Source organism: Lissotriton helveticus, chromosome 8, assembly GCF_964261635.1.
Source record: "Lissotriton helveticus chromosome 8, aLisHel1.1, whole genome shotgun sequence".
Classification (NCBI taxonomy): domain Eukaryota; kingdom Metazoa; phylum Chordata; class Amphibia; order Caudata; family Salamandridae; genus Lissotriton; species Lissotriton helveticus.
In genome coordinates, this window is record NC_136069.1 from 418,697,758 (window position 1) to 418,723,207 (window position 25,450).

General features: G+C 44.7%; 1 protein-coding gene across 1 annotated transcript in view; it reads right to left on the reverse strand.

The window, feature by feature from the left end:
• WDFY2 (WD repeat and FYVE domain containing 2) overlaps positions 1-25,450 on the reverse strand; it is a 421,169-nt gene that overhangs the window by 394,723 nt on the left and 996 nt on the right. The gene's annotated exons all lie outside the window — the stretch shown is intronic.

A 25,450-nucleotide genomic window follows, 5' to 3' on the forward strand; every position in this document is an offset into this window, starting at 1 on the left:
CGGTGAGGTTTGTCGGATTTCTAGGGGCCAATCCCCAGTCAGCCAACTCCAGGTGGCTTGGGGGGTGGGGGAGGAGGAGTCAAAGAAGAGCGTCACCTTGGAAGATAACAAGGAGGCGAACAGGGAAGAGGAGCCTATACTGTAAACCAAGATTCCGCCTTTTATGCTTGACTTCTGTGTAGGAGCACCGTTGGGTCTGCAGTTTTCTGGTATAACCCGGGAACACCATGATGGTATGATTTTGAACCTTCAAGGAGCCCAGGATCCGCGCCTCGCACAGGATTGCATCACGGTCCTTAAAGTTGAGTATTCGGGTGATCACAGTACGATGTGCGGCTCCAGGTGGTGGTTTGGGTGCAAGGGAACGGTAAGCAAGTTCGATCGCAAACCAAGGAGAAAGTGTGTCCTTGGGCATCCAGGATGATATCCAAGTTTCAAGGAAGTTGGCAATTTGTCCATGTTGGCTGCCCTCCAGAAAACCCACCAGACGTAAGTTATTAAGACGCAATCGATTTTCAGCGTCTTTGGCTCTTTTATGTAGCTCCGTCGTGTGAGACTGTGGGCAGGTCACTTGGTCCTCCAGTTGGTGGACGACATCTTCCACCGTGGATAGACGGGACTCTGCTTCAGAGATGCGGCTGTGGCATTGCGTAGGTCTTGCTGGATGAGGGACACGTCAACGTGAACCTCTCTGATCTTCTCTTCCACTGATGTGCGGGATGAATCAGTGGCTTGCAGGATTGCGGTCAGGTCGTTACTTGTAATGGAGACCACCCGCAGCCCCTTCCGGGGGATCTTGTCCCACCGTGGGGAATCGATCCATTTTGGTTTGTGTGTGGGTGGAGGAGGATTTGGGCCCGCGGTCTCTCCCCATGGTTGGCGAAGGAAGGGCTCGCAAGGCAGGAGCCTAATTGTCTCTGGGTTAGATGCTTGCTGACGGGGGTCACCAGGGCGTTCGATACTGCTGTGTTGCACCGGGACGGGAATTGTTCCTGACTCGGGTATAAAGATGCACCAGTGGTGGGGCTCCGAGGCGTGGAGTGGGCCGCTACCACTGAGGGTCCAGGGAGTGGGTTTCACTGCAGGGGATTCCCCTTCGAAGGAGCGTGAGTGTGTCGAGAGGTCGGGAGGGACAGGATTCTGAGTTGTAGGCCTTGGCGCTAGAAGAGCAGAAGTCGTCAGGCCGGGTCTCTTCTGGCTAAGGGATGACACAGTCAGGAAGTTGTGATGGTGGACCCACGGTCTGGTGGGCTTCTTCGAGCTAAGTGTCCACCCAAGGGGACTTCCAGAGGAGAAAAACGCACCTTGGAGAGTGTGGGTGGTATACTAATGGTCATTGCACACCTGGATACTGGCTCTGGGGCAGCAGGATATTGGCCCCTCAAGGTTTGTTTCACCCTGTGAGCGGTGGGTGCACAGATTGGAGCAGGTAAGGCCAGGCCCCCTCCAGGAGACCACTGCTGTGTGGTGTCACAGCCAAGCACAGTAGAAACAAGAATTGAGCAACGCACCTCTGGGGGGTCTCAGTGTCCGCAGGTAGGTCCCAACTTTCCCAGAGGGCTCTCCAAGCTCCACAGCCCACCGATCAGCGGGACCCCAGGAGACACCACTTCGGAGATCAGCGCAAGACCAGAGTGTCCTTTTGTGGCTACATATGGGTCTCTGTAAGGGACCAAGAGCCTGACCCGGGCTGTGGGGGTTTATGGTCTCAGACGGGGCCAGGAGGGAGAGTCCAGGGGATCAAGCCAGGGCGGGATCAGTCTCAGGCCGTGCGTCTGCGGCAACTGGGCTCGGGTACAGTTCTTTGGCGCCGCCCGGATCGCTGAAGATGGCATGAGTTCAACAATACTGGGCCCAGTTAAATGTCAAGTCCATCCAAGGTCTATAGGAGCCACTGTGAAAACGGGAGAGGGGGAATCAGTGGAGGGTCCCTGTCCCAGAACCCCACGCTGCTCGATCGGTGCAGCCGGATCCACCACCACAGTTTTGCCGCGGAGCAGTCCGGAGACTACAGTGCATAGGGGAAACTGCATTGGACGGGCCCCCACATCCTCGTGTCGCCGTCCCAACACTCACCGGTGTCCGCTAGGAGCTGCTAGGTCCTGCTTGGCTGTTGGAGTTGTGACCGTTGGTCTTAGGGCGCTGCAGGCATGCAGCCCGGCTCTGGGTCCAGCAGGGGCTAGTGGGAGGCTGCCCTCAGTGGAAGGGGGGGAACGATGATGCCTCGGACGCATTCCCCATCTGCCGCCCGAAACCGCAGTCTCGCCTCAGTGCGGCCCCCAGGGCGCCAGGCCCCACAACGATTATGGGGACTCGGCTGAAGGAAAGGGGGGCCGTTCTCTGGGCCACACAGCCAAGCACCACACCCCGGATCGTTGTGGACCAGGGTCTCACAGTTCCTTCCCCTCGGTGGCTCTTGAGCCATTGGGCCCGCCGATCACAAAGTTGGGCCTCTCAAGCCGGCATCCGAGTCTTCAGGTGTGATGCAAGGCAGCCGCCAGTTGAAGCCCACAAGGCACCGGGCCCCACCGCAACCTCGGAGGCCTCGCTGAAGGAAGGGAGTCTCTCCGCTAGCCGCGCAGTTGGTCGACCTGCTCTGGGTCACTGGGTAGCAGGAGCGGTTCCGCGATGCACAGCTATCTCCCGGTGTCGTCGGGCTGACCGCCGGTCTTCACATCGGCCCCCGGGCCACAGGTGGGTTGGGTATGGGCCTCGGTCCCGCAGCAGCAGCTTAGATTAGGGCTCTGCGGCCCAAGGAGTGGGCGCCGCCATTTTGAGGATTGGTAGCGCAGGGAACCGGTGGCAACTGGATTTGCACATAGATTGCAGATATTCTCGCAGCGGATGGGTGGCGGGGGCTATAGCAAGGCGTTGGCTGCAGAGTGGAGGGATGGACGGCTGCCAGTGCTAGTGGATCTTGGTGCGGATGAAGGAGGGGTCGGGAGCACTCTTAGAGTGCGACTGCCATCTTGAAGCTCCAAGCCACGCCCCTCTCTCCTGCATCTTATACAATACAGGGTTGGGGACCTCCCCATTGCATGCAAGCGGTGTCTATCATAGTATACTCTATGTAATATTTTGAATTTAACTAATCGGAGTCAGGACTTTATTGCAACTTCACAGGGGTGCATCTGGGTGGCCACCCAGTCGATATCTTCAAGCACTCCCACGTCTTCTTTCCACTTTCCCCTTAGGTTACGTAAATTATCAGGCATATTGTTATTGAGAGTGTTATACGTTAGAGAATTTGCTCCCTTTCCTATATCCTGTGTCAGGAGCTGTTCTTCTAGTGGGGCATATTCTGGAATGCTTCTCCGGGCAGCCCCTCAGCCCTCCGACGTGTTGTATTTGTGAGCATTTTAGCAATTGGGTGGAACTCATCCCATAGTCTTGTTGGAGTGAGGAAAACGGCAGGATTTTTTTGTTTTTTTGAAAACACATTTTATTGGGTAAACAGCACAAGGGTCAATATATGACACATTATACATTCAATCATCACATATGTCCTCATTAGAACCCACAACTAATCCCACAAATAACCCTCCCCCCTACTGCTGTTGGTGTGGGCATAGTTCAAGCTTATGTAACAATGGTCAGAAGAAACCCGATGGATCAATACTCATCTGTTGTTGCATCCCATGAAACTCAATTCACTACTCTCCCTCCCTAGTCTTCATCTTCTACTTGAGAGTTCCTTAGCGTTTGCACTAACTCCTCCCATGCCCGTGCCATCTCTAAACTCTTTTCATTTGCAGTTCGGGTGGCCTGCCTAAGTCTAACAGTACTCTCACTGCGGGCCCATTTATATAATTCAGTTGTCCATCTTCTACTAGAAGGACCCTCCCTTGATTTCCAGTGTCAGGTTATTTCCCTCTGGGCTAGGATGAGGCCTAAATCAATGAACTTGCTAGTAATTTTCGTTATAGTTGTGTGAGGAAACCAGAGCAACAGACATGTTGCCATGTCATACTCCACCTGCCTGTCAGTAACTACATTAAGGAGCGCCCCCACCTCAGACCAGTACTGCCCTAACCTCGGACAATCCCAAATCATATGGTCCAGTTCTACATCAGGCGTCAAACATCTAGGGCACGCTGCATCCTGTATGTGGAAATACTTCCCGACCTTCCCTGGGGTGAGGTAAGCTCTATGCACTATAAAAAAGTGTACCTGCTGGAACCTAGCATTTCTACTCCCTTTCAATGTACTCCTCAGGATCTGACCCCACGTTTGTGTCCGGTATGGGCTTCCCCACACTCACCTCCCATTTGAGTTTCAGTGCTGTCAGTGGTTCTAAGCCCATGTGCAACATTCGAGAATGTAGGCAAGTGACCGCTTTGAATGTTCCTGCCGCCATTACCACATATTGGCAAGCCATGGTGGTCAATGGTTCCATCTGCCCAGTCTTCCAGTGTTTCCGTATCGCCGTGGTTATAGCCGCATGTAATAGGAAACTCCCATCTGGAAGGCCAAACTGATCCTGCAACACCCGGAATGGCAATAACTCGCCATCAGTATAGAGGTCGCCTATCATTTGAAGTCCCAACTCTTCCCAGTTCATGAGCGGGGACCAATCTCCCCCATGTGGCAATGAGGAAAACGGCATGATATTCCTCGCTGCCCCTCCACAGACAAGGATGTCTCCCATCTTGGATATTTCGATCAGGTCCTATGCCTCAAATCCTTGCAATTTTCTCATCTAAGGGAGCCACCTCCACACCACAGAGGTGTTTCTCTAGTGAGTTTCCCATGCCACCCTATAATTTTTCGGTCCCTGTCCCATGCCGTTACTGTAACTTGTATGGTTGGGAGGAGACGCCCAGTCCCCAGCCCCATATAAAAATTGGAGACAAGATCTGTCTCCCCAAGGAGCATGTTCCAACCGAAAAGTGGAATGATCCGAGGGGACAAATAGCCAGTCTTTGATGTTAATAAGGTGTGCTGCCCAGTAGTAGCCCTGTATGTCAGGCAGCGCAAGTCCACCATTATATTGGTTACAGTGTACAGTTTTTAGGGTAATTCTGGGGTGTTTACCATCCCACAGTAGGGTTTGCTTATTGCTGTCAATCAACTGGAAGGTCTCGGTGGGATCTTATAATAGGTGTTCTGCAGGACCTAAAGCACTTTGGGCAAGGAGAACATTTTAAACATGGCTGCCCTTCCCATCAGTGTAAGGGGCAACCTGTTCCATTATTCATGTCCTCTTGACAAGCAAGTACCACCCTCAAGGTTATGCGTATAGCAGGATTCCTTTTCTCATATCCTAAATATGCCCTGGTATTTGAACCCAAGGGTAGAAGAGAGTCAAGCAGTGCAGGAGTGGGGTTATCGCCTGATGCTGTACGAGGAAAATGACTAACTTAGCCAAATTGCTGCTGTAGCCTAAATAGCTCCCATGTTCCTCAAAAAGTTGGAAGGTCGAGGGGAGGGAAAATGGAGGATCAATCACATAAAGCAGGATATCATCCGCATAGCACAAGATCTTTTCTTCAATCCCGGATTCTCCCTCAATTTTTAAAACTCAGATTCCAGGGTAGTTGTGTACAGCACAGGTTAGGGATTCTATAGTGAGAGCAAAAAGAAGAGGGGAGAGAGGGCATCCCTGACTGGTGCTTCTACCAATAGGGAACTCTGACAGTACCCCGTTAACTTAGACCATCTCCGTTGGGGCTTGATATAATAGCTTGATCCATCTTCTGTAGCGAGGACCAATACCGAATTTAAGAAGAACACCATATAGAAAAGGCCAGTTTACTGCATTGAACTCCTTTTTAGCGTCAAGTGCGAGAAAGACATTTGGCTCTAAACGGTCCTTTATTTTGTTCAACCAGTTGTGTGTTCTATGAAGATTGTATCGGGTCGATCTCCTCGGCATGAAGCTCAATTGATCCCTTTGTATTAAAAGGAGTAATGATCTGTAGGGGGCTGGAGGCCAGTGTAGTAGCCAGGGTGTTGAGTAGAGTTATCGGGCATTATGAATCATAATTCTTTTTAGGCTTACCATCTTTGGGGACTACCACAATTATCGCCCGCCTAAAGTCTGAGGGAAGCGGTACAAAAGGGGGTGGTGATGGACGGAGCATCTGAACCAATCAAACACTCACACCCAGTCAACAGATCTGGGTTTAATCCATCATCGTTCTTTAGCCCACTCTGCCACCCCAGTTCAGACATGGCCATATGCAAATTATTCTGACCCTGTGCCTTATGGGAACAGTCCAGCCCATATGGCCATGTTAATGGCCACAAAAATGCAAAAAACTTGGAAATTTTGTTTTTACACTTTTTACAATTCTGCGTTCCTGAAAGCTGAGAAGATTGTGATCTTAGCACAGCAAAGGTTTTTGTCGATTGCATTATCAGAAAAAAAAGTACTTTTTGGCACATCACTTTTTCCCCCATTAAAAAAAAAAAGAAGGACAAAAACTTGGCCTGGATACCATTGATGGGAAAAAAAGCTATGAAAGATAAAGAGAGGATGGGGGGGGGGCCTCAGCAGCTTAGCTGTTAAGCTAACTTTGTTGTGTGTGTTCAGCTCGTGTGATCTGGAGTGAAAAAAATAAAGTGAGTCACATGCTGAAAATAGAATACGTTGCAATAAAAACGTTTAAGGCTTCTACAGTCATGTCAGTGTAATCAATTAGCCTTATCCGTATCCAGCTCCTGAATCCGTATCCCCTCCCCCGTAACCTATACTTACCCCACCTTCTATTCTGCGGGAACCTTAAATTAACTCATCCCATAGATCTGCTAATGGGCGTTTATATACTCCAAATATCTCCTGTACATGCAACACGATGCCCTCTGACTTACTTTAAATCTTCATTCAACTTAGCCCATATGGGACCATCCTGAGCCTTCCATTTTAATGCGTTGGCTCTCTTGGACAGCAGAAGGGTCAGATCCAGGAATCAAGTAACTGCTTTTTTGGCTGGGTGTGTTGAAATATTAGCAGCAAGCAATTTCTAGGTGTGTATAACCCTTTTCTGTGGAGAGTCTTTCAAGGTAAGCTGTTCTGTCCTCCAAGTAAAACGCTACACAAGGGCACCCCCGCACCATATGGTAGAAATCAGCGTTGTGTTAATTACATGGGGCCATTTCAAGGTATCCGTTGCCATTAGTCTGTTTATTTTATATTATAGTTAAAGTAAATAATGAAACTGGGTGTACTTAAACGTAATGTTCCTGGAGGTTTTATGTGTGTACGCTGGCTTATTCGTTATTTGCTAGCTTTTTGTCCAAGTTCCCAAGTCTTCTTGTTTTATCAAAGCTGGTCTTGGTCAATGACAACAGAACCACAGCTTGCATCCACTTGCTAATGAAAATAGGAGCTGTAGTGCCTCGTGTATTGGAAATTCTGACGTTGTAGTTCCCTGTGTTTGTTTCACTGTTTACATTTCTGCGCCATAGGTTAGGAATTGGTTAAAGTGTAATGCATATTGGTTAAAGTGTAATCCATATTGCTCAATCAGTGTGGTTAAAGCTTTATTTCCCGCTACTTCGTAACAATGCCCCACGGTGATAAGCCCAGCTGTGGTCCATTTGGAAATTCTTCGAGCCATGAAAAAGCTCTTCACTATATGGAGCCCTATGAGTGACAACTCTGGGGCAAGTAGCTGGGTATGAGGTTTTTCTCATGCTCCTTTTCCAGAATTTCAGAGCTGTTCTAAGGAGTCTGGGTTTCTACTGGCTATAAAGTGCATTCCCCATAAGTAGGGCCGTCAGTGCTCCTACGATTGGTTCTGCCCTACTGAACCAATCTCTTCAAAATGGATGGTCACCATCTAGCCACCTGGCAATCCATTCTAATTGGGCCGCCAGGTGGTGTATTTTGCGATCCGGAGCCAAAAGCCCATTCTACGACTGGCAGACTAAGTACTTTTAGTATAAACTCTATAGGCCCTATTACGAGTCTGGCGGTCCCGCCCTATTAAGAGTCTGGCAGTCTGAGGACCTCCAGACTCATGGTGGCGCGGCAGTGGCAGATCCAACCACTGCTGCACCGGCAGTCTAACCACCCGATTATGACTTGGGCAGTCGGATCACCCTGGCACTGCCTGCTTCGCCAAAGAACAGATGTTCCCTGGCGTTGGAGTGTCGGTCAGAGGCTGCATTATGCTTGGCAGGACCGCCACAGTCCCGCCAAGCATATAACAAGTTTCCTCTCAGCCAGAGTTTTCATGGAGGTTCCACCGCCATGAAAACCCTGCCAGAGAGGAAACAAAGGGTGCCCCCCTGTGTGCATTAACATATGTTCCTGCACAGCATGGACTCTGGAGTCCCATTGCTGCGCCTTTTTATTAATGGCACCTCCGCCTTTAAGAGGCACCACCATGGAACTGCCAGACTACTTCCAAGTCGTAATCTGGCAGGCAGGGCGACCTTCGGCGGAGCGGTTTGCAATGCAGACTAGAAGGTTCAAATATAAAAGACTAAGCAGAATCACTACTGTAGACAAAGCAAGTCGGACTGTGATTAGCATCCTCCAAAATTCCACATGCCTCTTCAGTGTTCTATATTCTATGTGAGATGTGAATCAAATTCACTTGCTGCAGCTCTAAATGATACAGCAAAGTTTGCATTGAATTAACTCTGTCAAGATGAGATTTATTTTTACCAGTGCCATCAATGAAAATAGCAGGTACCGGAGCACAAACTGAGCTCAAATCTTGAAGCAAGAAGCTTATATATCTTATTCCTTTCTCAAATCCATCATAAAACCAACATGTCCACTCCTCAAACCATAGCCATATTTTTTCTATCACCATAACTCTCTGAAATGAATGAATACCACAAGACTTCCATGAAGTGTTTGCCTGCAGGTAGAGACAGTCTTGTCCTTAACAGCTATATATTGACAGATTTATTGGTAATATCAGACAGGGGGTTAACAGTAAAGCAAAAATCCTAAGGTTGGCCCAGCGTAACAGAGGAAATTTCAGTTGGTCCAAGAGCTTGTCTTGTCAAGGCATGACTACGGCAGTGCTGCCCTCTGTGGCCTTCCCAAATACACCCTGGCTCCACAAAGGGCATCACTAAACACAGCGGCTAGATTGGTTACAGACACCAAACGAAATGAGCACATTTCCCCAGTCCTAAAATCTCTTAAATGGTTGCCCTTCGAAGCACAAATTCAGTTAAAGATTGCCGTTCTGGTGCACAAAGCCCTTCACTTCAATACTCCCAGGTACCTTGCGCAAAAACTTGAGCTATCTTGTGGTGGAAGAGCCTCAAGAAGAGCCAATACATTCCTCTTCAAACCACTCATTCTTAGCAAAAAGAGAACTTGTCAAAGAGCCTTCTCCAGCACTGTCCCAAAGATATGGAACTCTCTTCCGCCGGAAGTATGCAGAATCTCCTCAGCGACGGCGTTCAAATTGGAAGCCAAAAGATTCCTTATGAATAAATTCTTAACCTAATTGGGCTAGGCTCATCTGGTCGAAGACTTCGGGTACAGAGGTGATCAAGTGCCGTGTACCTCGCTCCAGCGTACCCGCCAATTAACATTCGTTTGACGAAGCGGCCGGTCCAAGATCGCCGGTGCCCTGGTATTTCCCGGCACTACCGCTTGATTTATTATAACCACAGAGGCACTATCCGTGTTGGATCTCTGTCATTTCGGTTTTCCTATTATTATACCCTTCTTGTTTGATTACCATTCGATTTACTAGAACAGTCGCTCTGACTCTCACTGGCGAGGCGGCTGCCTCGATTACCATCACCTGTTGCGTTATAGGCTTACTCGCCGCGCAACATCGAAACATAGATTTTTTTCTGGTCATAGGATCGCCGTGTTTTTGATTTACTTCTTCCTGTACCATTGATTACCAGTCCTTCAATACCGAACTCAGCCAGTCTGGTTTGGAATTATCACCGGATTGGCGGTTAATGAGAAGGTTCTCCTTTAGCTTTTCAGCCCTGAAGAAGTCACTCGATACCTTCCGGTGTGACTAAACACGTGTTGGCTGGTTGTGCTTTCAATATTTATGAGTAAAACGATTTGAAAAACGTTTCAAAAGGACTTGAATGGACTTATTAAGAAGATATTGAGTGATTTCTGGAGAATTCTGCTACTTAGCACATTTATCCTAATAACGTGTGCCCAGGGTCTTGCTTTTTCAACTGCTCGAAGACATTATTTCCTACTTCCATTGTACCTCATTTGTTACTGCTCCTCCTTACCGCATACTGTGACCCCCTTCATTGCCCGCTTATACCTGTTTATTGTATTACCCTCCATGGTGCAATTGTCCTGGAATCTGCGATCAATCCTGTTTTTTTTTTACTCCTACTTGATGCCGATTTTGCATTTATGTCTTTCCTTCCATCCTAATGTGAAGCGCTCTAATATCGTTTGGGATCTTGTTCCCGCTATATAAAACTTTATGAATAAATAAATAAAATAAAATACTTCCTTAAAGAATGTCTGCATCTTCTGTGTGACGTTGCTGCTGGCTTCTTTATTTGTAATTATGAGACCCAGAGAATTTTGAGTCCATAAGAAAGATACTGAACAATGGCTTTGCCAAGCTTTCTTTTGGTGGTGTAGATATTATAGCCCACCATTGCGCACCAAGGTCACAATAACAGCATCCATCACATTACCCTCACCCAGAGAGACTTGAAGTGAGGATATCTACAAGCATGCACTCAATTAAACAAGTACTGAATAACCATGGGCGGAGTTCGCGGAGTTGCACTACGCGGAGCTACGCGAAGTACAAAAAAAAATCAGTTGCACCACGCGGAGTTCCGCAAGCAACGGAGTTCCATTGAAAAATTCTGTTCTCGGTGATTGCACAGGGTGGATGCTTGTCCACACTGTGCAATCATTGCGAACGGCACCTTACACAGCGCAATCGTCCCTTCTTTCTCTTTTCTACCGCTCGAGTAGATTTTTACTCAAGGGGCAGCTTTCTCAACGCGAGCAAGCAGTTTCTCATTGCAAGCGGTCACGAGCAAACGCAACCATTCGCAATGAGAAACCTGACCACCCTGCGTTGAGAAATCTCGCCGGGATGTTTATTTTCCACGCTCGCCAACTTGACACTGGTGAACGCGAGCGAGGAAAAAAACTCCGCTCTGCTGCGCGAAGCGTATTTTTTCAGAACTCCGCAAGCTCCACGTAACGCGGAGTGCGGGGAAACTCCGCGAGCGGAGCTCACCGCCCAGGCTTAGTATTGTATCATTTACATGGCAGTGATCTCCAGAAAATAGTCCTATGCCACAGACTATCTCATGTGGCTCACCACGCAGCACTCAGAGCCAGTCCCTGACAAGACTCAAAAATTCCCAATTCCTCTGCAACAATGTGGGGAAATTGTGGAATTATTTCCACCTAAAGGCATAAAGGAAAGTGTCATAAAAAAAAGCCCTCGTAGAACAAAGTAATGGAAAATGCTGCCCTATAGAAGTGACTACAGGGTGGAAAAAAAACTTTTTAGAAAAAACTTCCACCCTGTAATCACTACAAGAGGGCCGCATTTACAATAATTTCGGACTAATATGGCTTTTTGTGTGACATAAGGTATAAGGGTGCCTTGGTTTCAGTCCCTCGTACTCCCTTTTTAAGCATGAAGTTAGCAAACTGCATGAATGTAAAGGGGACAAGGTGCAAATACTGTAATCTTTCACATCAGGCGTCTTTTAGACAATGGCGAACCTATGTGTAGATGTAGCCATTTCCTCTACTTTCCCCAATAACGCGGTTACCAGGATTTTATTCAGTCTCTGGCATTCCCTCCCATATCTTATTGGTGTAGCCTAGGACATCCTGGAAAATCACCATCAAACTTTTTCCTTCCCAGCTGGCTCCCATGTCTCTGAAACCTAGTACACAAATCGGAAACAAGCTGTATGCATGTTCCAACCAATGATGCACGCAACCGCGAGTATTGTTATGTTACTGCCATTCGCGTATCACAATTTCCCTTGTTGAGGGATCCTGCATTACAGTTTTAGACAACAGTGTATTGTACTTCAAATTTTACACTGTACCATATGCAAGGGCTTTTACCACCCAAGTAAGGATAAATATTTGGTTCTGGGTCTCTGCTCCATGTGCGCGGATTTCACGCTCCTGAAATTCATTAATGAAATTCATATAAGAGGGTGATGTTTATAGGTGGGAAGTGTATTTCCCTCACTCTTCTGTTGGCCAGTATCTTGTAATTCATTTTAGTTTGAATGGTAGCTTATATGGTATCCAATTGCTGTATAGAAACTTCCCTAATTTAATTTGGGAAGCACAACATAGCATGAGCATGATCAAGTATGTGCACATGCCAAAAATGACTGGTGGCTAATGATGCCAAGTTTTATTCCTGCAAATACTGGTCCATCTAGCACCAGCAACTAATGATCCAAGAAACACAAAGAATGTTCTAAAATGCATAATGTCAACACACACTGAAGACACTACACACTCTCCTTCGCAAAAGGCGTGGGGTACTTCATATCCTCTTACTAGTACAAGACTCAAGGACACAACAGACACACACACACACACCAGCCCATCAATCTGTTTAATTAATTTTATTTATAACCAATGACCAACATGGTGCCATAGCCTCTGCCCCCTGAGGAGTTACAAGGCCAGAAGCTGTAGTACAGAACTGCTTCAGATCGAAAGCTCTCGTCGCAATCCAACCAACTAACCCTACCTCACACTGCAGCATTTGCTTATGTATCATATTCAGTAATGTCCTTGTAGGTACACAACCAATGAACCGCCTACAAAAGCTGTCACTCACACCAAATTCACCCCAGACCTACGGGAAAACACTCCAACTTGCCACACTAGCTGAGGCACCACTTGCTTTCAGGAACATCACACCACGCAATTTTGCACAAACATGAAACCATGTCAGCATGCACAAGAAGACACATACACATTACAAGCTAGTCAGCGAAATGATCCTTACACATTCATCAAGCGCTGATTTTCATCAAGTTTCTTAAAATTGTTATTAAGCTACGATTGTATTGTGTTACCTCATGCGACTAGGTTTGGAATATGTAAATAGCTAAAACAAATAGGCAGGAGCATGTGATGCCTTACAGCATGGTTTCTCAATCATGTGGGTCGGGAGAATAACACGGTTGACAGAAAGCTGCGATAAGTTCACGTGGTCACGTCCTGTCAATAAATAACAAGTCCTAATATGCTTAGATATGTGGAAATAGGGATAAGTCACAACACCGTCGAACTTCGTTTAATAAGGCCCTTTTTATGAACAGTTTGGAAACTCTGCAACAACTGTAAACGATGAATACCAGTTTAAACTCTCAGGAATCCAAATACAAAATCCATGTAGTAAGTACTCCAAACAGTACGTTTAATGCCAGTTCAGCTGAAACACAAATACAACCTCTCTGCACACCTCCCAAGAACCAGTGAATGACTCACTGCAATGCCCAAGAGTTACTGCTATTGCCCTATTGGTATTGACAATAGCAATAGAATTGAAATGTTAAGGGATGGAATGGGAAGAAAACTGTCGAATGGTCAACTGGTGGTCAGGCCGAGGAAAGATCATATGTCGGTGGTACTAAGATGTTTGAATCAACCGGTTACTAAAAATTATTGATTTTGGATAGAACGGGTTTTTGTTAGACCAAGAAGAACTTTTGCGTGCTAGAAAGTGCTAATCTCGAAATGCAGCAAGTTAATCTCCATCTCTTCTACGGCAGGCTTTTGGGGTGGTAAAAGGACTGTCGTCTCGGATTCCACTGAGGCTAATGAAATAATTTTCTGTGTGTATGGCGATTTGGCTGTGGCTCCGCATATGCATGTGGATTGGTGCTCTAACCATCAAACATGCTTATCGGACAACTGATGGCAGGGATGTAAGGGGCCAACACAATGCTTGTTAAAGATACGCATCTCGCATGTAACTGTGGGATGGCACAGTGTCTGGCCAGATCTGGGACCTATGCGATTTAAGTGTAGTTAGGCAATCATTGAACAATCTTTGCAGATGTCCGTGGAAACGCAGAAACCAGGTACCACTGCTATCTCGCTGAAATGAATAAAGTATCTTCTCTTTAGCCTTTGACATTCAGGATGAAGCAAGGTTGCAGTCAAGAGTTTCTCTTGGTGTTGTCCGGTAAAGTGTCTAGCTCATGCAACAACTGCATTACTCACAATAATTACAGTGTTAAAGAAATGTTATTCTTTTCTAAAAATACTTTCATTATCATTAGGCAAATATGCTCAGTGTTAGTAATAAGTCTTTGTGGCAATGATTACTCTTCTAACAACAGTATATCTAGCGCTCCGTAAGTTCTCTGTATCTACTCTCTAGGCATAGTTCTCAGGCGTCACATTAGCTGCGGGAATCCCATTCAGCAGCCAAGCGTAATAATCTGCTTCACTAAGGTTTTCTGGACCCACCACCTCCTAAATTAAGTGGAGGCTTAATCAAATAGAGGAAATTGAAAATAAACAAGATGAGCTGAACAATTTAGTAAAACAAGGTGAGAATGAAAATATGGATGGACCACAGTAGTGGTGAAGGAATGAGTATCAATTTTTAGACAAAAATGCACGCTATCCAACCACAAGAGAGGACGTGCCAAAGAGATAACCATGATAAAAAGCAGTTTCTGGAATATAGAATGGGCTGGTGGAACTGATCCAGGGAACTTTGATTTACACAGGAATAAACTTTATTGGAAAAGCCACTCCCAGTCTGCATCATCTCTTCTACTCCATACTTGTGGATTCCATATCAGTTTGTCATAGGACCAGAAGTTCCCTCTCAAAACTGCATGACTTATTGACTTGCATGGATGCTACAGAGCAAGTATCACATAGTTTGTTGCCACGCTCCCTTCTAACTTCGTGAGTTATCTTGTAAGTTCACACTGTTGCAATGCAGTCCGTTGGTAAAATGATTTTCGGGAAAATATTTTTGACCGACGGCAGAGTAGACAGGAGGATGCTAGGAATAAGAGTTACCCCTTGGTGGCATGCTTCATCATAGAGTTCATCCCTAACCTTCTACGGAAAGGGGCGTGCTGCGACCAACAGATACGTGGGAGCACTAATAGTATGTTACTCCAATACACCTAAGCCGGTTGTAATGGTATTGGAGTGTTTTTTTTTATATATATATAAGAGAAGGGTTAAAAATATCTTACTAGTGGGAAAAGGATTACATTATTCACTCGCCTAGTCAATATGGTCAAAATGTGCTGATGGTGATAAACTCCTAGGGTATATGACCCATCATTTCTCTGGTCAAAATATAAAACATTTAAAAAAGAGAACTTGTACAACTTCTATTGGATTTTAATTGTTACTTGAATTGATGTCTTTTCTGGCTCAACTCATTATTACTTCTAAAGAAACAGCAAGACAGAAGTACAGCCAAAATTTCTGACTAAGATTGTCAAAATCTCCAATGCCCACCAAGAGGCAAAAGAATAAAAAAAAAAGCTTCAAAGAACCATCATGTACCCTACATTAGTGTGTGTAGTGTGGTGGGTATTTTGCATGATGAATTCCAGGGCTTTTTATTATACAATAAACTGATGATGATGATGTACTCAAGATGACAACTACACGTGTAGTGTGGTGGGTATTTTGCAGGATGAATTCTAGGACCTTTTATTATACAATAAACTGATGATGATGTACTCAAGATGACAACTACACTACTAGGGCTTCACGTTTATTTCTAAAATGATTGGGAAGCTGCAGCACTTTACACATGACAATGTTAACAAGCATTGGAAATGCAATAGGTCTCGCACCATTAGAGTTAGTGCTTTTAGAATTGTTTATGGGTTTTTTTTTGTAAATGTTTAGCATTTTTGTTTCCTGTAGCCAATGCTAAAGTATTACAAATAAAAAAAGCCATAAACATTTCTAAAAGCTCTAACTGAAATGGTCTGAGAACTATTGCACTGTGTGAGGGTGAGGGTGAGTGTGAGTGAGTGTGAGTGAGTGTGAGTGAGGGTGAGTGAGGGTGAGTGAGGGTGAGTGAGGGTGAGTGAGGGTGAGTGAGGGTGAGTGAGGGTGAGTGAGGGTGAGTGAGGGTGAGTGAGGGTGAGTGAGGGTGAGTGAGGGTGAGTGAGGGTGAGTGAGGGTGAGTGAGGGTGAGTGAGGTGTTGAGGGTGAGTGAGGGGTTTTGGGTGAGTGAGGGGTTTTGGGTGAGTGAGGGTGAGGGGGAGTAGTTGAGGCTGAGTGAGAGTGAGGGTGAGTGAGGGGGTGAGGGGTTGAGGGTGAGTGAGTGAGGGTGAGGGGTTGAGGGTGAGTGAGGGTGAGGGTGAGGGGTTGAGGGTGAGTGAGGATGAGTGAGAGTGAGGGTGAGTGAGGGGTTGAGGGTGAGGGGTTGAGGGTGAGTGAGGGGTTGAGGGTGAGTGAGGGTGAGTGAGGGTGAGGGTGAGGGGTTGAGGGGGAGGGGTTGAGGGTGAGTGAGGGTGAGTGAGTGAGAGTGAGGGGTTGAGGGTGAGTGAGTGAGGGTGAGGGGTTGAGGGTGGGTGAGGGTTTGAGGGTGAGGGGTTGAGGGTGAGTGAGTGAGGGTGAGGTGTTGAGGATGAGGGGTTGGCGATTCTAAGGTGGCCCCTTACTGCAAAACTGGTTGCGGAAATCCTGGTGCATGAGCTGGACTGCTGCTGGGGCGCATTGGTGCTGTTACAAGGGTGTAAGTGCAGCAAAATCACCCGATTGAGCGCTGGGCGCTGCGCATCTAAAATGACGGCAGCGCACTGAGGGGGAGACTTCCACCGGCTGCGGCAACGGGAGATGTGCACTCTGTTTGTGAGCGGCTGGGAGGCGATTCGGCGTGCAGACTCACAGTGGAAAACTGCGGAGGCGGCAGTCCTGGGGGAGAAGTCTGGAGGGCGAGATCGCCTTAACCTTCCTGTGGTGCACTACGCTCCCAAGATGGCAGTTATGGGATGCGGGCGGAGGCCTGATGCCGACGAAGGTGAGAGGCAGACCGAGGCGGTGAGGCGAGGAGGTGCTGAATGCTGGAGTTTCTTTGTAGCTCGGGACCTGGTTCAAGCAGCTGTAGGGACCACCAGCAACCAGGTTTGATGTCCTTGCGTGGCAGGCCGCGTTGTTTGGGGGAGCACGTTTGGGTGAGGTGGCGAGCCTGCGAGTATATTGAAGTTACAGTAGGAGAACGGGTGCGTTTGCCTGTGCTGGATTTTATTCATGCAGTCAGGATTAGCACGGTCGGGCAACTCATGTGTGGGATAAGAGAAGGGCGATCCAGCACCGGGCTAAGGGGGAGCGTGGCAATTACAGCACCGGGCTAACGAGGACAGATCCAGCACCGGGCTATGGCAGAGGAGATCCTCCGGACCGGGCGGGGTAAAGAAAAGGGGAGCCAGCAAGAGGATAAATAAACGGAGACCTCGCAAAACCGAGTTAAAAAGGGGAGAACGATATATCAAGCACTGGAGGTAAAAAGGGGGAAACATCGCGAAGGTTAAAAGGGTAAGATTTAGTAAAAGCGGTGCAAGTTTGAGTAAGAATAGATCATCCAGGGCAGCTAAAGGAAACAAGACGGAGGGAAGAGAGGGGAGGGGGGAGGAGAAATGCGTCTCGGCCGGAGCAGGGGGCGGAGCAGGGAGAGCGGGCTTTGGAATGTAATTGACACGGCCGGCCGGTCGTGAAACTGAAAGCATGGCCGGCCGGCCGTGAAAGCCTTTGATGCGGCAGGGGAAATGCGAGACGGCGGGGAGGGGGCGGAGCGGGTAAACAAAGACGGACGTGCACGCGCTTTTAAGCTCAATGCGCATGCGCATTGAGCTTAAAAGTCACGGGCACTGCAAGGAATCGCCACGATTCCTTGCAGTGTGGATAAAGAGTGGATAAGTCCCAATACTCTCGCTTGCTCGATGCGCATGCGCATCGACAGGCGAGACCTAAAAATATGGCCTCAATACACACAACGTGTGCAACTTAACCATATAGGTGTTGCACAAGGGGCATCACATTGTAAAGATTTGCTTTTAAACACACTACTTTATGTGCTGCACATAAAAAGGTGCTGCTTTTACCCAAGTAAAGCAGACTGGACGTTTTTGAGTGCAGAGGACTCCATGTTACAAAGAAACTGGTATTAGTGCAGAGAACACACATCAGTTACGGACTGCACTTACATTTCATTTCGATGTAAATCTTTTTTGGTGTTTAAGTAACTAAAACAATTAGAGAGAAGTCAGCATAGCGAGGATGTTTCAGAAGTAGGGATGGCAGCGAAGTGGGTATACTATTTAAGTGTGACATTCAGAGGACTAAGAAAAGCATTAATGTGTACAGAGAATCTGCATAGATCGATGTTAAGCAGTATTAAGCATCTGATGAGGAGAGAGAATAAGTCAAGGGCAGGAGAGGGAGACTACGTCAATGGGTGTCAGGAAGATAATTGTTGTTAGGCCCTTTGAGGAGAGATAGTATTTGGCTTTGCCAAGTGTAGTTTTGTATACATTTGTAATTTTATGAATGTATGGCTTACAGTTACCTTGTGGCAAGGCTAATGCTCAATGCAATAGCCTAGAGCTGGTAATAGGGAAAGACCAGTGATAAAGACTGTATGTCGATTGATTCAGTGGAATAGGTTCTGGCAGGTAATGTACATCTGATCTGTTTATTATGACAAGGCAGCTGGTCTGGCTTATTTATTGAGAAAAGCATTTACCAAAGAGAATGTGCCTTTAACAGACTGTTATCACACTGTAGTATAGGCTGTACACCAGTATCTGCTACATAACATTTCACACATTACCATATTATGCAAGTGTTCTAGACCTAAAGGTAGATTTTTTTCACTGTGATAGTCCCGGTTAGGCCAACTGTAATTTTGTACATTTGTGTAAATGTATAACTGCATGCATGATGACTGCAAGCTTATGCACACTTCAGTAGGCCAGTGATGGTTATATAGCCAAAGGTAAACGATTAAGCATTATAGGTACATTAGGAAAATTTAGGTTAGATTTTAGTGGTTTGCTCTGTTTATTATAAAAAGTTATGACAAGACCAGTAGGGCTGCATTACTTATTGTTAAAAGCATTTGTTATAGTCAATAGGCTTGTAAGGATGGCATGTTAGTACATTGTGCCAAAGCCTTTAGGCAGGTATTTTGCTACATGGAATCTCACAGATTAGCTTAGCAGACAAGGGTTTTGGCATCAATGACCCCATCTAACTGACCATCGAGTATAGAAGATTTGCACCATGATAGCCTGTATTGAGCTCTCAGGGAATTTAATATTGTTTTGTCAACAGAAAATGTTTACATATTTGTCATTTTATTAAGGTATACCTGACGGTTGCCTCGTGGGAAAGATTATGCTCAATATACGAGGTCTCAGTTGAAAATGCGGTAGTAAAGGCTATATGACTGATTTGTTCACCTGGAAAAGTTATTTCAGATGCCAAAGGTCTTATCTATTTATTGAGAAAAATTACAATAAAGACAGTAGCCCAGATTTATTTATTATGAAGTGTATATGTTAAAGGCAATAGGCGTTTAAGGGTTGAATGTTAGAGCACCATGCTAAAGCCTGGACGTATGTAATTTGGTACATGAAATCTTACAGACTATGTTAAAAGATTTTGCGCTGATGCATCCTTTGACAAACCCTAGGTAGAAGATTTGTACTGTAATAGCGTTTGCTAGAATCTCTACAGTTGGTCTGACTGGCTGAGTTGTCGGCCAGAATCTTGGAATTAAAATAAAATTCAGTACAAATATATATACATACATATACATACACATATATACATACACACATTATATAAATATTTATATATTTATATATATATATTTATATATATATATATATATATATATATATATATATATATATATATATATATATATATATATATATATATATATATATATATATATATATATATCAAACACACCGTCACCTTCCTCGCGCTCTGGACCACCTCCAGCCAGGAAAAAAGTTAACGGACACGGACCATCTGTAGTGCTCCAAAATTTTTTTAATTAAGGTGCAGAAAAAAGCCTCACGACGTTTCGGCTCACAAGAGCCTTGTTCACATGACAATGTTCATTTACATGAAACACCATTTTATAATGCCAGTAATTGGATAACAGTCGTCACATGGGAGGGCAGTGTGTTGCAATAAACATAGGAGATATACTTGCTAGGTTTTCCCAACGTTATAATACATGGAAAAAACACACAAAGAAACAGTTTCAACAAAGTAGTGGTAAAATACCAGATAAGAACTGAATGAATATAATATTTATACTAAGGTATAATCAAAGGTTGATGTCAAATAATAAGTACATAGTATTCATCAAAGAGTTTGTAATAGAGCTGATTGGACTGAAGATATAAAACCATGGTAGAATACCCTAATTATATATACAATGTGATACTGCATAGATTACATATTTTTAAAATAAAGTGCAAATGCATAATGATCAACTATGTGCAAAAATCGCAATAGTGCAGTTTTCAATGTGCAAAATAACGCAAAGCGAATGTGCAAAGATCTGCCAAATGCAAAAAGCTATATAATAGTACATATAATATAGACGTAATCCATTGATCGGTAGCCCTTTCAAATATAGGGCCCTATCACATAATGCTGTATCATTATTAATATAAATCATTCTCCCCAACTTCAAATTAATTTTAAGAATGAATAGATGTAATCAAATCAACATTCCCTAGTATAAATCTATGATGAAACATTAAACCTCTGCATGACCACAAGTTGATACTGATACTAATTTGTCTCAAATACGCTTTACTGCATTCAAAAATAAACACCGTGAATAGAGTGCATAGAAAGGATGAGTCTGAAAGACTATCAGGGAACAAGGACCCAATTAGTCTATCATACTCAACCCTACCCATCAAAGTGATATCAGCTAATTATTAAAAAGGCAGAATGTACAGGTCAGTGTCAGGTCCAATTGATCAAAAGCCTGAACATTTAGAATGGTCTAAACATATTAAGTTACATTGAATAGTTCCCAGCCGGGCTAAAATTATCCTGATATTTGACATCCTCTCTCATTTTGAATATATCAAGGACAAATTAAGGCAAACACGTGTACAGGTCCTCCGTAACATTAAGCCCCCCCGGACTCTTGGTGTTGAGTAAAAGGATGTACTTAGTTTCCAGTCTCCTCAATTTGGATTCCCTATCTCCACCCCTTCTGCTTGCTAGGATGGAATCAATTACCCAGTATTTTAGTAGACTGTTATTACTTTGATGCATCTCTCTAAAATGCCGGGCAACTGGATAGGTGTTATCTCCATTGGTAATTGCACGAAGGTGTTGCAAAATGCGCTTCTGTACCGCAAGTTTCGTGCTGCCCACGTATCTAAGTAGGCACGGGCATTGGAGTACATAAACTGCAAATTCTGTTTTGCAGGTTAACACCTGTGTGATAGGGTGAGGGATTTCAGTGAAGCCGTCCATAAATGTTTTGGTATTCACTCCATGGACACACGCTTTGCAAGTTTTGCAACGGTAGAACCCTTTGTTTTGTTGCCACCAAGATGTTTTGTTGAAAGGATCAGGACTAGTGTCAACAATTTTATCTCTAAGGGAGGGTGCTTTGCTAAAGGCCAGGGAGATTTTCTTAGGGAGGGTTGCTCCGATAACAGGGTCTCGGGTCACTAGAGGCCAGTGTTTATTTACAATCTTGTATAACTCCTGATGTTGTCTACTGTAACCTGTTATCAGGCGGAACTTTTTGTTTTCCTGACCAATCTCCTTTTCTACATCTTCCCTCTCTGGCACAGATTTCCTTTTATTGCCAGTCAGAAGTTCCTCCCTAGTTGACATCATCGATTTTTCAATAGCTTTGTGAATTATCTGTTTGGAGTATCCACGTTCTAAAAAGCGTTTTTTACTGTCCTCCTGAGCTGTCTTTAAATCTTCGGAGTTACTGCACACCCGGCGTAATCGAAGCATCTCCCCATAGGGGATGCTTGAAATTAGATGCGCCGGGTGGGCACTGGCTGCATGCAGTATGCTATTTCCAGAGGTTCTTTTTCGGAAAATTCTACTCCCAAGAAGCCATCTTGGATATAAAGTTCAGTATCCAAAAATGTGATGGATTCTTGACTGAGGGTGGCAGTAAATCTGAGGTTGAGATTATTATTGTTGAGACTATCAATAAATCTCAAAGCTTCCTCCTTACTTCCTCTCCATACAATCATCAGGTGGTCGATAAAACGATACCATCTGATTATATTATGGATGACATTGTCCTGGTAGTTAGGTTTGAGGACCAGCTCCTCCCAAGCTCCCATGTGCAAACATGCAAAGCTTGGGGAGAAGCTGGCCCCCATTGCCACACCCTGAATCTGGCGATAAAGCTGCTGATTAAACAGGAAGAAGTTATTCACCAAACAAAAATGGAGCATGCTTAACAACATAGCATTGTGATCCTCAAATTCAGGGCCCCTTCTAGATAGATAATGTTTGATTGCCGCAATACCGTCAGAATGGGATATGCTGGTATACAGCGATGTTACATCAAGCGAAATGAGCCAGTCCCCCATTACCCATTCAATATCCATAATTTTGGTCAATAGATCCCCAGTGTCCTTAATGTAGGAGTCTAACTGGCGCACATAACCCTGTAAAAAATAATCAACATAAACAGAAGTGTGCTCCAAGAGACTATCCCTGGCAGAAATTATGGGCCTGCCGGGTGGGTGTAACGGGTCTTTATGTACTTTGGGTAAAAAGTACAGGATGGGTGTGGTAGGATGGTCCACTTTCAGATATTTATATTCCGCTTCGGTGATAAGTTTTGCGGCTTTCCATTTGTTCAATTTTTGGTGATAGTTTGTTTTCACAGTTGTCAATGTTTGTATATGAGCTCGTTCATAACAAGTGCGATCATTCAGTTGTACATAAGCTTCTTGGTCGTAATCAGTTTTTAGCATGAGGACTACATTGCCCCCCTTATCGCTTCCCCTCACAATGATGTCCTTATCTTGAGAAAGTCTCTTGGTCAACAGTTCATATTGTTGAGTGAGAGCATTGTGTCGCCACTTGTTCTTTTTTTGATTTTTGTCCTTCTTCCTGTTTGTTGTCTCAACTTGAAGTTGTTTGAGGTCCCCCACCACATTCTCATGGAAGACATCCAGGTTGTCTCTGGGTAAAATCGGCACGAATACAGATGGTAGCCTGAAGTGGGTTTTTACTTCTGATCTATTCCCCAAATCATCAAATGCTTGTTTTTCCATCCCCTGAGTATCCTCATAGCCAATTCCTCCTGTTACCCAGAGTTCTGTGATAATTTTAGTTCCCTGTGTGGCAGCCATAGTCTCGCTAATGGAATCTGATGGCAGAGTTGTGTTTTTATATATATATATATATATATATATATATATATATATATATATATATATAGGGGCTTTCAGTAAACCCTCTTCAGCCATTGGTCTGTATGAGTGCCACTTAAGGTCTGTATGAGTGCCACTTAACTGTGGTTCCATCCACAACATCGTACTGCATGTAACAATGGATGAGGCTACTTTAACTATTGGCTCTCTTGTATTAAGAGTGACAGCATTTGTCTGATCACAACGCTTTCTTGGAAAACTCGGCTTCAGCAGTTAGGGACTACCCCTTGCTTGAAAATTGATTTGTCCAAGAACTCATGGAGTTTTCAAAGAACTGAGACTCTTTGATGAAATTATTATGTCCACCTTTACGTCAAACTCTGCACCTTCATGGTATAAATATGCCCACACTTGCCATAGCAAACACACGGTGGTTTGGAGCAGTTCGACTATCTACTTGCCCGACGCATCTCGCTACAGCAAGTGCCGAAGGAAGCCGACCCTCCAGCAGACGCACTGAGAGAGACGCCGTCTTTTCTCTTGCCGAGAAATCCAACTCCAGTGTTTCCAAGCTACCCTTGCGGGTTGTTGGGAAATCGAGTCCTGAGACTGACCTCCTTCATTCTAAACCAAGGTACGGAGCTGATTAGACTCGAAATAAAAATCTTGGATAGATTATTGGCAAAAGAATACTAAACTTATGCTACTCCACACTTACTTCTTCCCTCGTACTAGACTTAGGTTAGGTACATCGGGGTAGGTGTATTTTAGACGCACCAGTTGAGTACTTTTTTTAGTCTTTATTTATGTATGTATTTTATGGCTTAGAAACAATACCATGCTTTTACATTATTATTTTATAATACTCTTCTTGCTGTATGCATTATACTTTACAGCCAGTATTACGATTGTAGCAGTTAATTTCTTCTGCGTGATAAAGAAGACTGTTCAATAAAAACCTTTTATTGAAAACGCCCTTCTCTCTATTTCTCTGCACCTCTGATGAAACGTAGCATGCAGGAATGACTGAGTAAAATATCTATCTATTGTTTCCACGACTCTGAAGATCAGTTTTATCTTGTGGAAACAAAAGTTGCCATGTTTATGCGGTTGTCAGAAACTAATCCCTTCTTGTGAATTTGAGAAAGTTTCTAGTGACCTCTGAGCTAGCTGGCACTCACAATTAAGTTTAATATATTCGATAGAGACCTAGTAGACATAAGTCCCACATCACATTTATAGGATATATTATTTAAATGCGCAGAGCCTATTGGGAATATATGAACGACACTACACTATTTTTTGTTATTTCGAGCAAACTACAACACCCAAGACAGTGATAATGGGCCACTTACTTGCTGCTCTTTTCATTTTTAGCGCACAGCTACTGCCTCTACTCCAGGAGACTATCATAAATGGTATTACCCATAGTGTATCATTGTTTCACCATTCCACGATAGACATGCTGGAGTTTTAAATCATCAAGGCTCGAAACAACCACTCGCTATGGTGAGCCAGATTTAATCAGGACTAGCTATTTTTAGGGCCTACTCGCCCGTTCTGGCAAGCTGACAGGTGTTCTGCTTGCTCACAAAGTGAATGAACAATAAAGATGCCTTTAAATCTTATCTTGTTGCATTTGCTGACTTTAAGAGACAGACATCAAAATTCAGTTTGTCTTGCTTCTTCATGGGATAACACAATTTGGGACCATGGGTCAAGTACATTACAGTTAGGTCGAGTAGTTTATTCAAGTTACTACATTTTTATGATTTTTCGAGCCCTAATCAGTGATACAATGTATACAATACCCATGTAAAACAGCCACCCTCATCTATGTCTAATTTTGGTTTTGTAAGCATATGCCCGACATATTGAGGCAGCAGCTTTCTTTCATTTTTTAACTTTCAGTCTTTTAATTTATCTTGCATATGTTGCTGAGTTTGTGTGTTTAACTAGGAGAATGCAAGAAAGAGTTGGTGAATGGATACCTGAGTATAAGACAAGGACGAGGGAAATGTATAAACCCATCAATGACCAAAGAGACACTTTCATTTACAAGCCAAGCCTGTGGCACTATAGATGTTTGGTCACGGATATTACTTCAGTGTTAAGCACAGCTTTGACAGCC